Source organism: Lissotriton helveticus, chromosome 2_1 (genome assembly GCF_964261635.1).
Source record: "Lissotriton helveticus chromosome 2_1, aLisHel1.1, whole genome shotgun sequence".
Taxonomy (NCBI): domain Eukaryota; kingdom Metazoa; phylum Chordata; class Amphibia; order Caudata; family Salamandridae; genus Lissotriton; species Lissotriton helveticus.
This window is the reverse complement of record NC_136059.1, coordinates 32,051,755-32,066,636: the sequence shown is the minus strand read 5'-3', so window position 1 is coordinate 32,066,636 and position 14,882 is coordinate 32,051,755. Positions and strand designations below refer to the sequence as shown.

Sequence of the window (14,882 nt, the reverse complement as noted above, 5' to 3'; positions counted from 1 at the left end):
TTTCTCGAATAGGCAAGGAGGAGTTGAACCTCCCTGGATAGACAAAAAGGGATTTAGTTTCTGACAACCATAGAACATGACAACTTTGCTCTCCCCTAATCAAGAGTGTATCTCTAGAGTCGTGTGAAAACAAAAGACAACTTATTTTACTCAGTCAGTACGTGCATTCTTAGTTTCACCAGATTGTAGAGAAAAGGAAGAGACGGGCGTGTTCAATAAAAGATGGTATTTATTGATCAGTCTCTTTTCTCATACAAGAGAAATGGATCGATATTATTGCAATACTTATGGTTAAGTAAAGTGCATACAATAAAAGCAGAAGTATAAAATAATACTGTAAAAACATTTATATGGTTTCTAAGCCATATGATGGTTTAAAATGAATAAAATAGATACATACACATATACATTTGACTAATCGTACTCAACTGATGTTTTCTAGCTACGCCTACCCCGTGTACCTGACCTAAGCCTAATACGTGGGCGGGAATAGAAAGTAGTAGTTTAAGTTAAGTTTGTTTTGCCAAGTGACTGACTCAAGAATTCTCTGCTAGGGGTTATTCAGTTCTGTACCTGGAATTTAGGATGAATGAGGGATGGTATCTCTCGTCTCTGGTCTCGATATTCCAGGCTGCCTGCGAGGGCTACCCGGAAGCGCCGGAGCTGGATTTCTCGGCAGGAGAAAGGCAGCGTGTGCTTCTCAGCGCGTCAGGAAGGCGGGGCTGCGCCAGCGGGGTCTGCTCTGCTCTGGGCTTCGGCAAGACTGGCTGCTCCGATCTCGTCACCACCGCGTGTGTTTGCATAGGGCAATATCGGTAATATTTATACCTGTAAGGTGCCGAGATTGACGTAAGGATGGACATAGATACGTCAATAAGGATGTCATATGAGCTGGTCGTTAGCACATTCCTTTGCTGAAGTTCTCGGTGAAATCAAAACAATGGCCGCAGGGGTTTTCCCAGGTTGTCATAGGTTTGATTTGTTTTGAGAACTCCGTATGCCTTATCAGGGGCTGGAGGAATATCGCTTGTCTAATTAGATGGCAAGCGCTATGACCTAATCAGATAACACGTTCCTGTGCCGTAGTGTGGCTTAATCAGATAACGGTTTCTGCATCATGGGGGTTTTCTGCCTCATGGGATGGCTGCTAGTTAACTTGTTAACCAGAATAGGGTCAGGAATAGGGGGATCGATACAGAACCTATAGGAATACATCACAAAGACTAGCGACTAGCGGCTGAATCGTTTTGATTAACAGTGAAACTTATATTCGTATTCTGCCTTGGAGTGTAACAAACTTGTAAGGATGCATCTTTCAAAAAATCATCCTTAACTACCTTCATTCACGTGTCCTCTGCTCTCGTGTTCAGTCACGCTCCAGACGCTGCAGCTCATGTCGTCATTGCGTTACTATACACTGTACACATGCTTCCAACAACGCTAGGTCAACGCTGCGTTCCATTTCTGCGTTCCAACTCCTCTGCATTGCACTCCAACTACGTCATATTCTCAGACCTTCTTCCTTGGCAACGCTTGTCTTTGCTTGACTACGCCGCATCGGAGTGAGGCCTACTTGGAGACGCTCCCCTTGCAGAGTTGCTTTTCTCCTGAAAGACTTGGATAGGAAAAGGAGTTGCTTTCCTCCTGACAGACTTGGATAAGAAAAGGACGTAAGAAGGTAGCAACATCTACTTTAAAATTCTCGTACATTTTGGACTTTTGGATTCTCAAAGTAGTTTTTATTTTGCCTTCACGTCGTGGGATTTGTAGCCTTTCATTTGTGTGTCTACGCTGATACACTCAGCTATACTAGTGTGTTTATTCTGATATTCTCAGTCCTTTTATAAGTTACTTATTGTAATACTGATGCTGAATATAATTCGTATGGCTTCTAATTATTATTTCCTTACAGGTCCATGGATGTAATCACTTTAATGTGTTCGTTCTTTGATTTACTTAGTAGTGTTTTGTTCTATTTTATTTCGCTAAGTTAGTCATCAGTTACTTGTACTGGAGTTATCCTCAAATTTTGTCTAGTTAATCTCATTACCCTGAAATTATATCATTTTGTTTTGTTTTCTCCTCACATTTTCTTTTACTTTCTTGAAAGAAATGCAGAACGTTACAGCTGCGCCTTTTTTCCTATCAAAACCAGGTGATCCACCTATTCGCTGGTCCAAATGGAAAAAAGTATTTCTAAATTATGCAAGGGTGTGTGGTACATCTCTCTCTGCTGAAAGGAAATCTGCACTTTTAATGCACTGTTTGGGCTCTGAGGGGCAGGAGGTATTTGAACATCTGCCTGAATTGACTACTGAGGAGGCAAACAATCTAAATGAATTTGAGATTAATTTAAAAAAACTAGACCAACATTACCTGCCAAAGGTAAGTACCATCTTAGAAAGGTACCACTTTGGGAGGCGCATGCAGAAAGATGATGAGTCAATAGAGACGTATGTCACGGCTTTACGCAAATTAGCTGCTACTTGTAAGTTCGATGACACTCTAGAGGTAAGAATACGTGATCAATTCATGTTAGGATGTTGTTTGGAGAAAGTTAAAGACGAGCTATGGCAGAAAGACGATCCAGATTTGAATGAGGTCATCACTATAGCCAAAAGATTAGAACATTCTCTTGCTTGTGTAAAAGTTTTTAAGAAAGAAAAGGAAACATCTGAAGATAAGGTCTTATTTGTTGAAAAAAAAAGTCTTTTGAAAAGCCAGACTCTAGAACAACACCTAAATCTACCAAGAAACTGTCTAACTTCACTCCTTCTTCTTCTAATTTCTCGAGACCTTCCACTAGTTCCAAACTGAAGTGCTTCCGTTGTAATGCCTCTGACCATCTAGCCAATGATAGTTCTTGCCCTGCTTTATCTTCAAAATGTAGTAAGTGCGGTAAGGTTGGGCATTACTCGAAGGCTTGCAGGTCTCAAATAAATAAGAAGAATAGGCGAGTAAAAGAAGTTTTAATTGATGAAGATTCTGATTCTGACTCTGATGAATTACATTGTGGGGAAATTTCCGTATCTGGTGAGAAAAAGTGTAAAGGTGCCATTGATGTGGTGCGTATTGATAATTGTGAAGTCAAGATGTTATTTGACTCTGGAGCAAAAATTACTTTAATACCCAAAACTTTCTTTGACAAAAATCTTCATGGAAAGGTGAAAGTCTTTAAGCCTGACATAAGGCCGCTAGCCTATGGGAGAAAACCTATTAAGCTTGTAAGTTATTTCAATGGTCAGATTGACTACAAGGGAAGGCTTACTGCAGGGAAAATTTACATCTCCTGTAGGGGGGATAGCATTCTAAGTTGGTTTCACCAAGCTGACTTACATGTCTCCTTAGCTCCTGGTGAGAATCCCTGCAGTATTCTGAGAGACATGGTACCTGACTCTAGTGTGCATAACCCAGTGTTAAGTAAGGCGTCTCCATCTGCAGCTAGCTGTGATGTGGTTGGAGAACAAGAGACCGCAAATTCAACTTCAGATGATGTATCCTGTCCTGATTGGCGTAACCAATTCAAAAATGTTTTTAGTGATAAACTAGGTTGTCTTTCTGGTTACATACATAATATTACCTTGAAGACAGATGCAGTTCCTGTTGCTTGTAAAGTGCGTAGCGTCCCTTTAGCCATGCAGGAACCTATGCGGTTAGAACTAGAGAAACTCTTAAATGATGGGATCATTGTGAAATCTGAGGCCAGTGAATGGGTTTCTCCCGTTGTTTTAGCGTGAAAACCCTCAGGCGAGATTCGTTTTTGTGTTGACCTTAGGGGTCTTAATAGGGAGGTTGTAGCGGATAGATATCCTCTTCCCAATATTAATACCATGTTAACTCAACTGGGGGATGCGTGTATGTTCTCCACTCTGGACCTTAGGGCTGCCTATCATCAGGTGAGGATTGATGAGTCATCCATGGGTCTCACAACCTTTATCACACCCTTTGGCACGTATAAGTTTACCCGCCTACCTTTTGGCTTAATCTCTGCGGCCTCTGTATTTCAGAGAGTAATGGAGGATGTATTAAAGGGCATTGCTGGTGTCAAAATATATCAAGACGATGTTCTTGTATTTGGTTCATCACAAGGTGAACATGATCTTAGGGTTAAATCTGTTCTGGAGCGTTTTGCTGACAGAGGATTGACTTTAAGGGAAAACAAATGTAGATTCAATTTGACTGAGATTGACTATTTAGGTCACTGTTTGACCCCTGATGGTGTGAAACCTAAAGAAAAGTTGGTAAAAACTATACACAGTCTGCCTTCACCAAAGTCTAGAGATGAGTTAGTTACTTTCCTAGGTATGGCAGAATATTATAATAAATTTGTGCCACACTTTGCAAACAAGACCCTTAATATGAGAGCTCTGTTAAAAAAAAGAGTAAAATTCACATGGTCTCAAGCGTGTCAAGAGGAATATGAACATGTCAAGCAAGATTTAAGTCTAGCTCCTTCTTTACAAAGTTTTGATGTGAATCATGATTCAGTCTTGGTCACAGATGCTAGTTCTCAAGGTTTGGGAGCTGTACTTAAACAAATTAAGGATGGGAAAGAGATTACCATCTTGTTTCTGTCTAGGTCTTTAGTTGGCCCAGAGTTGTCGTATTCGGTGATTGAAAAGGAGACTCTTTGTATCTATTGGGCAATTAGGAAATTAAAGAAATTCCTGTGGGGTAACTCGTTTGTGGTTCACACAGATCATAAACCATTGAAAGATGTTTTTTGTAAAAAAAAGTTGGATGCTATTTCTTCGCATATTTGTAGATGGGTTATCGCTCTTCAAGAATTTGAGTTTGAAGTGAGATATTTACCAGGTGTGGATAATAAGGTTGCAGATTGTCTCTCTAGATTGGTTTTGGAACAGGTTGCCCAAACTTCTTTGTCATCTGAGGATTCTTGGGAAGTGGATGAGTTCAAGGTGTGTGAAGTTGTTGAAGGTATTGTTCAAGAGAATGACTGGAGAGAGGCCATGAGTACTGACAGTGACTTACAAGAAGTTTGTGGTTTGATTAGTAAAGGGTGGCCATGTCTTAAGAATTTGAGTGTTAGTGCCAAAAGTTAATGGAATGTTAAGGACGAGCTGTCGTTAAAGGAGGGTTTGTTGTGGAGGGGCACTAGACTTATTCCACCTTCTCTTATAAGGGAAAAGATTCTTCACTTAGCTCACCAATGGCATCAAGGGATATCCAAGACAAAGGAGAGGATACGGTTACATTTCTGGTGCCCAGGAATTGATATTCTTGTGGAACGGATGATATGTGATTGTGTTGAATGTAATTCATTTGACAAGGTGTGTAAGACAAGAACACAGCCAATGGTTATTAGAGAAACGCCAGTACGATGTTGGCAGGACGTAGCCTTGGACATTCTGGGGCCAATTTCCTGTAGTAGTGGACAACGGTATGTATTAGTCTTGATTGATATGTTCTCGCGATGGCCAGAAATAAAAGTCACCCAGAATATTGAGACCAAGGACATAACCACATTTTTACAGGATGTATTTTGTAGGGAGGGGTTCCCTGAAACAATCCTTACAGATAATGGTGTACAGCTGGTTTCAAGGGAGATGGAAGATTTCCTGGTCAATAAGGGAATTAAGCATAAGCGTTGTTCACTTTACCATCCGGAATGTAACGGAATGGTGGAGAGGTTCAACCGAGTACTTAAGGAATCTATTCAGGTTTCTAAAGATCAAGGGACAGATTGGAAAACTAATCTGTTAGAAAGAGTAATGGTGTATAGGGTCACACCACATTCCACCACAGGCGAGATTCCTTTTGTACTATTCCGAGGTCGTACACCGAACACCTACATGTTTCAAACTTGGATGAGGAATCTAGGTGTAAAAACTGAGAATCATAACAAGAGCCAGGGCCTAAGTTTGTTGAAGCAGAAGGCCAAGTCCATGGTTAGGAAAGAGAATTTTGATAAAAGACCGGCTGTTGCTCATACTAAAGTGTGTGTTGGGGATCGGGTGAGAATTCGCCTTCCACTTAGATCCTCAGGGACAAAGTTCTCTTCTCCTTTTTATGTCACAAAACTCTTTCGTAATGCTGTAAAACTAAATGATGGAAGGGTATGGAATTTGAATCGTGTTGCTTCATTTTCAGGTTCAGATGCATATGGTAAGAGTTCAAACAATGGTGTTATTTCTGCTGGGTCGACTTTAACAAATAACAATGCTACCAATGCTGATGTTCATGCTGAGCCTGATGTTCCTGTCAGGAAGAGTACACGTTTGACCTGTGCTCCTGCAGCTCTTAGTGACTATGTTCTAAAATAACAATTTTGTGTTTCAGGGGAAGGTGTGTGGTATCCTTCATTGTGCTACTTGCTTGACTTTTAGAATGTTGTCTTTAGAATGGTATGATGTAGTTATGTTGATGTTCTATTTGGGGCCAGTAATGAGCGAGTTACTGCCTGCCTGTGTCTTCTGTGGATGAAATCCTTTCTTCATGAGATACAAATAAAGAAACCTTTATTCATCAATCTACTTCTCCTGGATTCCTTCTTCTTCACAGAGGCATTCACTATCTTTGTCCAGAGTGGGATTAGAGAGGTTTTGATCTCATTGAAGATATTGGCTGGAAGGGGGTCACAGAAGTGGTTAGATGGTTTAAGTGATGTTATGATCTTGAGAATGTCATTTTCGGTAAGAGATCTGAAGGTGTTATATGACGCTTTTTTTTAGGGGGAGTTCGTTTTAGTTAGGGGTTTGTTTAGTTGGAGGTTAGTGGGGGGTGGGGTGAGGTGTTTTATTGAGGTGGTCATTTGCTGTTAGGAGTTCATTCTCTATGTTTTTAGACTTTTCAAGGAAGTGGGAGGCAAATATGTTGCAGTTTGGTTGGGAGTTTGGTCCTAACGTGGAAGCATTGGTTTGTTGAGCGGATTGTTGCTTGATAATTTCAAAGAGTTTCCTTTGCTAAATTTTGGCCTAGTTTAGTTGTTTAGTTGCGCTGTGAAGAAAATTGCTTTAGAGGGCCTGGTGTGCTTGTTGTAGGTGCTTCTTTGAGATCTCAGTTGCTTAAGGTGCTCTAGCGATGGTGAGGATCTCTATGTCCGTTCAGTTAGTCTCAGGTTGAGTCTTTGGTCATTTAGGCACCCATTGAACCATGGTTTGGAGTCTTTCGAGGAGGTTCTTGTTAGCTGAAATGGCGCAACTGCGTCAAGAATGCTTGTCATTGAGTTGTTGTAGTGGTTAGTGAGGTCGAGGACCTCTGTCATATCTACTGGCGGTAATAGAATGTTGTTGCTGAGGCAGGTTCGGTCATGGGGGTTGATGTCACAGGTGTTCCTTTTCCATTGTTTGGGTTTCTTAAGTTGGTGTTTATGTGTTTTAGTTGGCTTGGTTATGAGGAAGGTGATGTAGTGGTGATCTGTCCAGTCAGAGGGTATGATCGATTCTAGTTTGATGGAATTTGGTCTAGCTATGACGAGGTCCAGTATTGAACCCTGGCTGTGAGTTGGGCTGTCACATATTTGGACCAGGTTAAGGTCAGTGAGTAAGGTTTTAAGGCTCTTGACTGAGGGGTCATTGAGATTGTTCCAGTGTAGGTTGAAGTCTCCAAGGAAGATGTGGGTGCAGTGTTGTCCTGTGTTGGAGGAGATGGTCTCCATAATTTGTCCAATTAATGAGTGATTGTTGTCCTAAGGGTGGTAAATCAGGTGTAATTTGCTTAGGTAGTAGCAGGAAGGGTGGTCTGTGGTTTGAGATTGGTTTACCTTGAGGTTAGTGAGATGTATATAAGCTATGCCACCCCCTGATCTTTTTGGTCTATCTGCCCTTATGATGTCATAGCCTGGAGGGATTAGAAAGTCAAGTATGGGTGTAGAATATGTCTTTAGCCATGTTTCTGTTAGGAGGATTAGGTCAATATCATTCGTAAGAATGAGGTCTGCTATGTCAGCTGCGTGATTTACGGCTGACCTGCAGTTTTGGAGCATGCACTTCAAGGGAGTTTTTTTTGTCCGTAGAGGTTGTCTCCATCAGGGGTACTATTTTGAGGTTGGCGTTATTTATCTCTCTCGAGTTTGGTCTTTGTTCTCTGTGTGGGTTTGATGCAATTGTTGAGATGGGGTTCAGATTATGTGGGAAGTCCTGATGTTTTGTCTCGTAAGTGAGGAGAAGGGCTTGGATGTCCTTTTCAGAGAAGGGAATCTTGGTCCTGGCCAGTCTAGATGAGGGGTTGTGGTGTGTGGAGCACAGTTTTAGTGCCTGGGGTGGGCGTAAAGGGGTGGATCTGTTGAGAGTCATACTTGGGGGTGTGGGAGTGGTGTGAATTGTTGATAATGTGTAATGGTTGAAGTTTCTCCTGTAGTTTTGAGGGTCCTCTTTTGTGTGAGATATCCGATGTGATGTTCATTAGATTCAGTAAGTCAGTTTTGAGTTGCTGGAGAGCCTGTGTGATGTCTCTAAGTCTGGCTTCAAGCTCAGCATAGTGGTCGGAGGGTGGAGTTTAGGTTGGGGGGTACTGAGGTGTCTGTTCTGTCTGAGTCTCTTTGTTGTGTAGGTCTATTGGAGGTGGAGGTGTGAGTGTGTTGGTTCTTTTGGGCTTGTGGTTAGGCCGTGTATGCAGGGAGGTGGTGGTGAAAACATTTTTGTCGATTTGACGCGCTATTGTCCTTCTCGAAGTGGTGGTCGAGCAAGGATTGGTATGGTGAGATTGTGTTGCCATGATACAAGCAGGTGGGGTGGTAGGGTTGGTAAAGTGTGGAATGACTTAACCCAGGTTACAGACGCAGATGAGAGCAGTACCAGTGTCCAGCTCAACAGAAGAAGCCCGCAGCAAGACTCCTGAGGCTTTGCTGAGCATTCCATTCTGCCTTCACAAAATGGTGCCAAGATTGTGTTCTTTTGGAAACACACTCTCCTAGCCCTTGGCCTTGTGCTTGAAATAGCTGACAAGCTATTCCAAACCGACAGCAAACCCTGTTGTACGGGAATAAATACGCCTCCAAAACTCAGGCTTATTCTTTATTCATCTGCTAGAACTAGCATAGCGCTTGGAGATAGCACAGTGAGACTGTAAGGGCTACAAATTGTGATGCTATGATTTTTAAATGTTTTTTTCTGTTATTGAAAAGCTTATTTGCTTCCTAGTATCTTCTGTGATGTTACCAATTATATGTGCACTAGGTCCCAGCATTTAAAAATAACTGTTTTAAAATAAATATGTTAAAATACATATTCTGCTTCTAGTGACGTCAAGTTTGTTAATTATTTATGAATTATAGCTAGGATTAACCACTGCTCCCTGTTAGTAACCCAAAACCACTGACACCACCTCACTTATGTCTTGGGTGTGGTTCTGCAGAGCTATAATAACCAGTTTTTCACATTCAGCGCTGGTGCATTGAACTAAGTTTACTTGTGTCACCGGTGGATGTGAAAACAAACCTTGTAGAGCTGAACCAAAGACTGTGGGCCTAATTTATGAAAAAGTGACACATCGCTGCAAGAAAACAGCGATGCGTCCCGTTTCATTGCGCCCTCCTTACGACACCAATGATGTGTCATATTTACAGTATGACGCATCATGTCGCAAGGAGTTACAGATACGCCAGTGTTTCTGATGTATCTGTAGGCGCAAAAATAACGCATTGCTGGAGTGTGTCACAAAAGTGACGCAACTCTAGCAATGGGTCATTACGCATGAGCAAGTCCCATGTGAAATCTACCTGCGTCAGTCTTACGCCTGCCATGAGGCAGACGTAAGATATTGACGCATTTGCATCCTAGAATTTGCGCAGTTAAATTTTACAGATTTCACTGCGTCACTTCTATGACCCTTTCTTGCGTCGGAACGCCCCGCTGCATACATTATACCTGGCGCAGGTATAATGGTGCGCAGGGGTTTACAACGTGACGCATGTACCAAGATGCATCACTTTGTAAATATGGTGCAACAAGGCAAATTTTTTACAGCGCTGGTGCGTCACAAAAAGTGACGCACCGGTGGTGCAAAAGTGACGTAAGGGCTCATAAATAAGCCCCTCAATTTATGCAACATTGGTGCCCAATGTGGAACTTTCTGATTATCTGAACTTTTTCGTTTTTTCTGATTGCAAAGTCAAAAGACAAATTTTACGCTTAAAAATAGATGTCTGAACCATCAGGTATAATTTTGGTGTTACCTCCTACTTGTCAATCAGGGAGCACTATTTGACAGAGGTTTGTTAAGCTCTCCACTGATTAAAGGTTATTCCCCATTTGACTTCTGAGTATGAATGTCATGTTTATTAAATCTGTTTGCTAACGTGGTACAAGTAACTTCTATTGCAATAGGAGTTAGTTAAGGGCACACAAACATATCTCTTTGCTAGATGTGTTCCTAAAAGGAAGAGAGGGTGAATACACATGCTGCATACCTCTTTGAAATATTTGTGGATACATTTGCTGCATTTCTCTCACAAATACTTTTACACAACTCATACTTCCGCAATAGGTATAACAACTGCTGGGTCTTTAAACTTTAATAGGCATTTCTTAACGCTGCATTTCACAGGGAGGAACGCCTCTGACAAAGGCAAATAATGTGGTACATCTCAGAGTTTATAGACTGTGATGACGACGAGGGGCGTAGAGGTAATGCCCCGATTACTTACCGGTAATCTTCATGTTACAGTACAGGAAGAGTGCCATGTGCCCTGCAGTGCACAGAATGTACATGTGCGTGTTAGTGAGAGAAGGGGCGTTCCCACAAGAAACGACAAAATAATGGCACCGGATCTAAAGCATCTTTAAAATGAAAAGAGTTCACTTTGACAGTAGACCTCATGATCTGTAATCAAATACTCTACCATGTAGTTATCCCTGTGTAATAAAAACATTGCAATAATATAAGACAGGGGACTTTGGGAGCATGTTGGATCAGCAAGGATTGCTACAGTGGTAGCTCCCCACCCTTCCTACAGCGGCAGCACCAGGGAGCGCTTGCAGCATGTGAGAACACGCAAGAGTATTTTTGAAATGATAACATTGGTGGTCTTGTGACTGACCCTCGAACAGTAATCTTATAATTGCCTTGTAGTACCTATCACTGAAGGAATCTACTTTGTATGTGGATGTGCTTCTTGTCAAAGGAAAAAATTCTGTCACTCGCAGTGAAGTTAGCCAATGACTGAAGTGGGCTGACCCAGTGGCCATGTTTATGCTGCCGTGGGCAGAAGAAAAACCTCCATGACACACCAACAGATCAATGTATGAAGAGGCCTGGACGAAAGCCCCTATCAGAAGGTATCTAACATATATAGATTTACTAAAATCAAAAGTCTTGTAATACCATACCGAAAAAATGAGACAACAAGTGTACACCAATGTGAAAGAGGAAGCAGGTGACCCCCCAGCACGTGCAGCTGAGGGGCCCTTCTTTCTTCAAGGAGTGAGAATCAGGGAAGGAGGTGACAGAAACATCACACTTATCCTTCCAAGACTGCTTTCCCTAACAGAAAGTGTATTTATCTGCGTGAACTTTAACACAGTCAACATTATTTATATTTCTGCCTCAGCACCATCACCCCATGTTTGCCCACAATTTGCTAGGAACTGGTACCATCAAGCCAGGGCCAGCATTATGACAACATGGCACCATAGAGCCATGGATGGTCACAATATATCAGGAATTACCTGCCTGGACCACAGATATGCCATGTGTTAGAATTGGGGGTCTCTGGTTGGCACAGGTATGTACTTGTGACAAGCAGGCACCCTCTCCTCTAAGTCAGGGCAAGGGACTTACTCCCAGAAATAACCCCTGCTCACCCTCTAGGCGGCGTGGCACGGGCAGACAAGGATAAACTCCGGGGTACACAGGGTTAAGCATTTAGTGCAACACACACAATAAATCATCAACCCACCACACAGGGAACAAGACTGTAGTTTTGTTAAAAATATATTCCTTTATATATAAACTCTCAAGCAGGCTTTTAAATACAGTCTTAATGATTTTAGGATGACTCCAGTTACTCTTAAAATGCCACAGTCAGTTCTTAATATTCCAATGTTCAGTCTTTCAAAAAGGGGTTGAATACCTCTAAAAACCACTTCCCTGTTCTCCAGGCACTGTCTTTAGGGGTAATGTACTGTACGTTCAAGGTCTGGGCCCTCCGGAACGCTCCTGTGCGCTCCGTACAATTACCGGCAAAAGGCCCTACTGAATCTCCCGCATCCCGCGTGAGACGTTGACGCTGCAAGCGAACCAAACTGGGTCTACGAGTCGTACCAGACTCGTGCGACTCGCTCTACGGCAGTTCTGAGCACACACGCCGCACGGACACTGCAGTCCGGAGCGCGGTGTACCGCCAGGCGTACTTGGGGCTGATTTGCGCCGAGCGAGGCGGGGCGAGTCGTTGGCTGGCTGTAAGACTCGCACCCCTCACAGCTCGGGCTTTTGGATAGCACGAAGGGCGGTGCGAGCCGTAGGCTTAAATGCGACTCACACCGGAGCTCCGATGCTGAAAAGAGGGGAAGCAGTGTGAGGCGGCGAACAAAGCCTCTCTGAGTTAGGCGCGTACTCCTCCTCTCCACGCGCCGCTGCTGTTCAAGAACGGCAGTGGCTGCGGACTTTAGGGCAGTTGACCTCGGGGAAGACGGGCACAAGGCGAGGTCCGTTCTTGCGGTGCAGACCACAGTTATGCAGGCGGCAGTCTAGGTGCTTGGGCCAGCGGGGCTGGTCTTTGCGGTGCAAACTGGGGCTTGTCAAGAAGCAGTTGCTTTGCTCGGCGGGACGGGGGTGCCCAGGGCCTTTCAGAGGGCACAGCGATTTCCTCACGGCGCGCTCAGCTTCTCCTTGGTAGAGCTGCAGGGAAGGTGCAACACTCACAGCAGCTTCTCTTTCCAGGGGGGGTAGCGCCCACTGTTCCTGGGGCGCAGTTCAGGGGGCAAGTTCACAAGCAAGCCCTTGGAGATTGTTCAAATGCACAAGTTGAATTAAAAAGTCTCTCAGTCTTTTCTTCCTCTCTCCTTCTTGCAGCAAGGCACCCACCACAGGCCAGTCTCTCAGGATTAGAGACAGTAGTCCTCCATGCAGCTTTCCCAGGTCCTTCTCTTCAAGCATAGTTTCTTCTTGGCGTAAACAGGATCTGATTTCTTAGGAGCAGGGCTCCTACCTTTATACTAAAAATCCTTTGTTCTTGCAGGCCAGGGGGGCCTTTGCCTAATCCAGCCAGTCTCTGAGCACTATGTTTTCCAGGCTCTGGTTTCTTCTTTCAGAGTGTGGGCAGGGACAGCAGACGCTTCGCAGGAGGTGGAGCCGGCATTGTGATGACAAGTACAGTCAGGAGCACTTTGTTGACAGTCTTCCCTCTTCCTGGACCAGGTGTCGGGCAGAGTCATCAGTCGCTCCCCAAGGGGCGGAGCCAGCATTGTGGTGGCAGAGCACAGCCCTATTCAGAGTCAAGGGGCACTTCCACCACCCACTCTGGTGTAATCCCTCTATTCACCACCTGTCACCCCCAGCCCTATCACTCACACAACCCAGACAGCAGATACACCTCCTGGCAGAGACGGGCTGAAATGGTTAGGCAAGCAAATGCTAACTTTCTAAAAGTAGCATTTGCAAACCCTCGATATTAAAATAAAGTTTACTAAAAGAAGTATTTTATTATTCTGAGTTCAGGCATACTAAATTCAACCTTCTACCATGTTCCCTGAGCCTGCTGGGATTATAGTGTGTAATAATTTCAGCAGCCCATTCTGGCCTATGAGAACAGGTAGCCTTACAATAGTGAAAAACGAAAATGGCTGTAATTCACTATTAGGACATGCCACACACATCAGGGCTTGTCCTACCTTATGCTTACAATGCACCCTGCCCTTGGGCCTACCATAGGGGTGACTAATATGAAGTAAAGGGAAGGTTTAGGGGCTGGCAAGTGTGTGCACTTGCGCAGTTAGCATAACAGTACCAGACTGCACGCTGGTCCTGCAATGGCAGACCTTAGACACATTTTACTCGGCCGCTTCTGTGGGTGGCACAACCAGTGCTGCAAGCCCACCAGCAGCAGTTGTATTTACAAGCCCTGGCACTCCTGGTGCACTTTACTGGGGTCTGACAGTAAACCAAATAAACCAATCATGGAAACCAATCACATATAGCAATGTACAGTAGGAAGAGCATATGCACTTTAGCACTGGTCAGCAGTGGTAAAGTGCCCAGAGTCATTAAACCAACAAAAACAGGTCAGAGAGAATATTGGAGGAAGGCAAAAAGTTCACGGATGACCCTGCCAAGAGGGCCAAGTCCAACACCATGGGTGGGCACCACCTTGACAACCACACCATCATTGTGCCAGAGAGAGAGAGATGGTTATTCCATGGATGGAGACGGTATGCCAGGAATTACCACTATTACGTAAGGTCCACCATCATGCCAGAGGCTGAAACCATAATAACATGGATGCCTGCAGTACCAATAATTAAGCAGGGGGAAAACATTGCTGTGAAAAGCCACAATTATATACGCTCCCAGATTTCATCAGGGTTTAAAATCATGCCATGGATAACATATGGTTTGCCAAGAGATACTTCTCTTATGAAGGGGCCAGCATTTTATCAAGTATAGTCAATTGGTAGAATGTCCCGGATTGACACATGACACCAAGAACTACAACCACTGTACCAGGGCCAGCATGTTATCAGGGGAGACATTATGCCATGGATGCTCACATGTTGCCAGGAAGTATCCCATAATGCAAGATCTGGCATTTTACCAGGTGTGGGCAAGCTGTGTCATTCCATGGGGGAATGCCCATGGCTTGCACTAGTTACAAGTAAGGTTCTTGGGTAGTTGGTGCAGCATGATAGGAGGGTCTAGGGAATTCTATAGTTTTAGTCATTTTCTAGTTTTAGCAACATCTGGGGGAAGTGGAATCCCCTCATTCA

At 43.7% G+C, this 14,882-nt stretch overlaps 1 protein-coding gene across 1 annotated transcript in view; it reads right to left on the bottom strand.

Moving 5' to 3' along the window:
* Positions 1 to 14,882, bottom strand: part of LOC144817684 (protein mab-21-like 3) — a 137,194-nt gene that overhangs the window by 57,725 nt on the left and 64,587 nt on the right. The window lies entirely within an intron of this gene.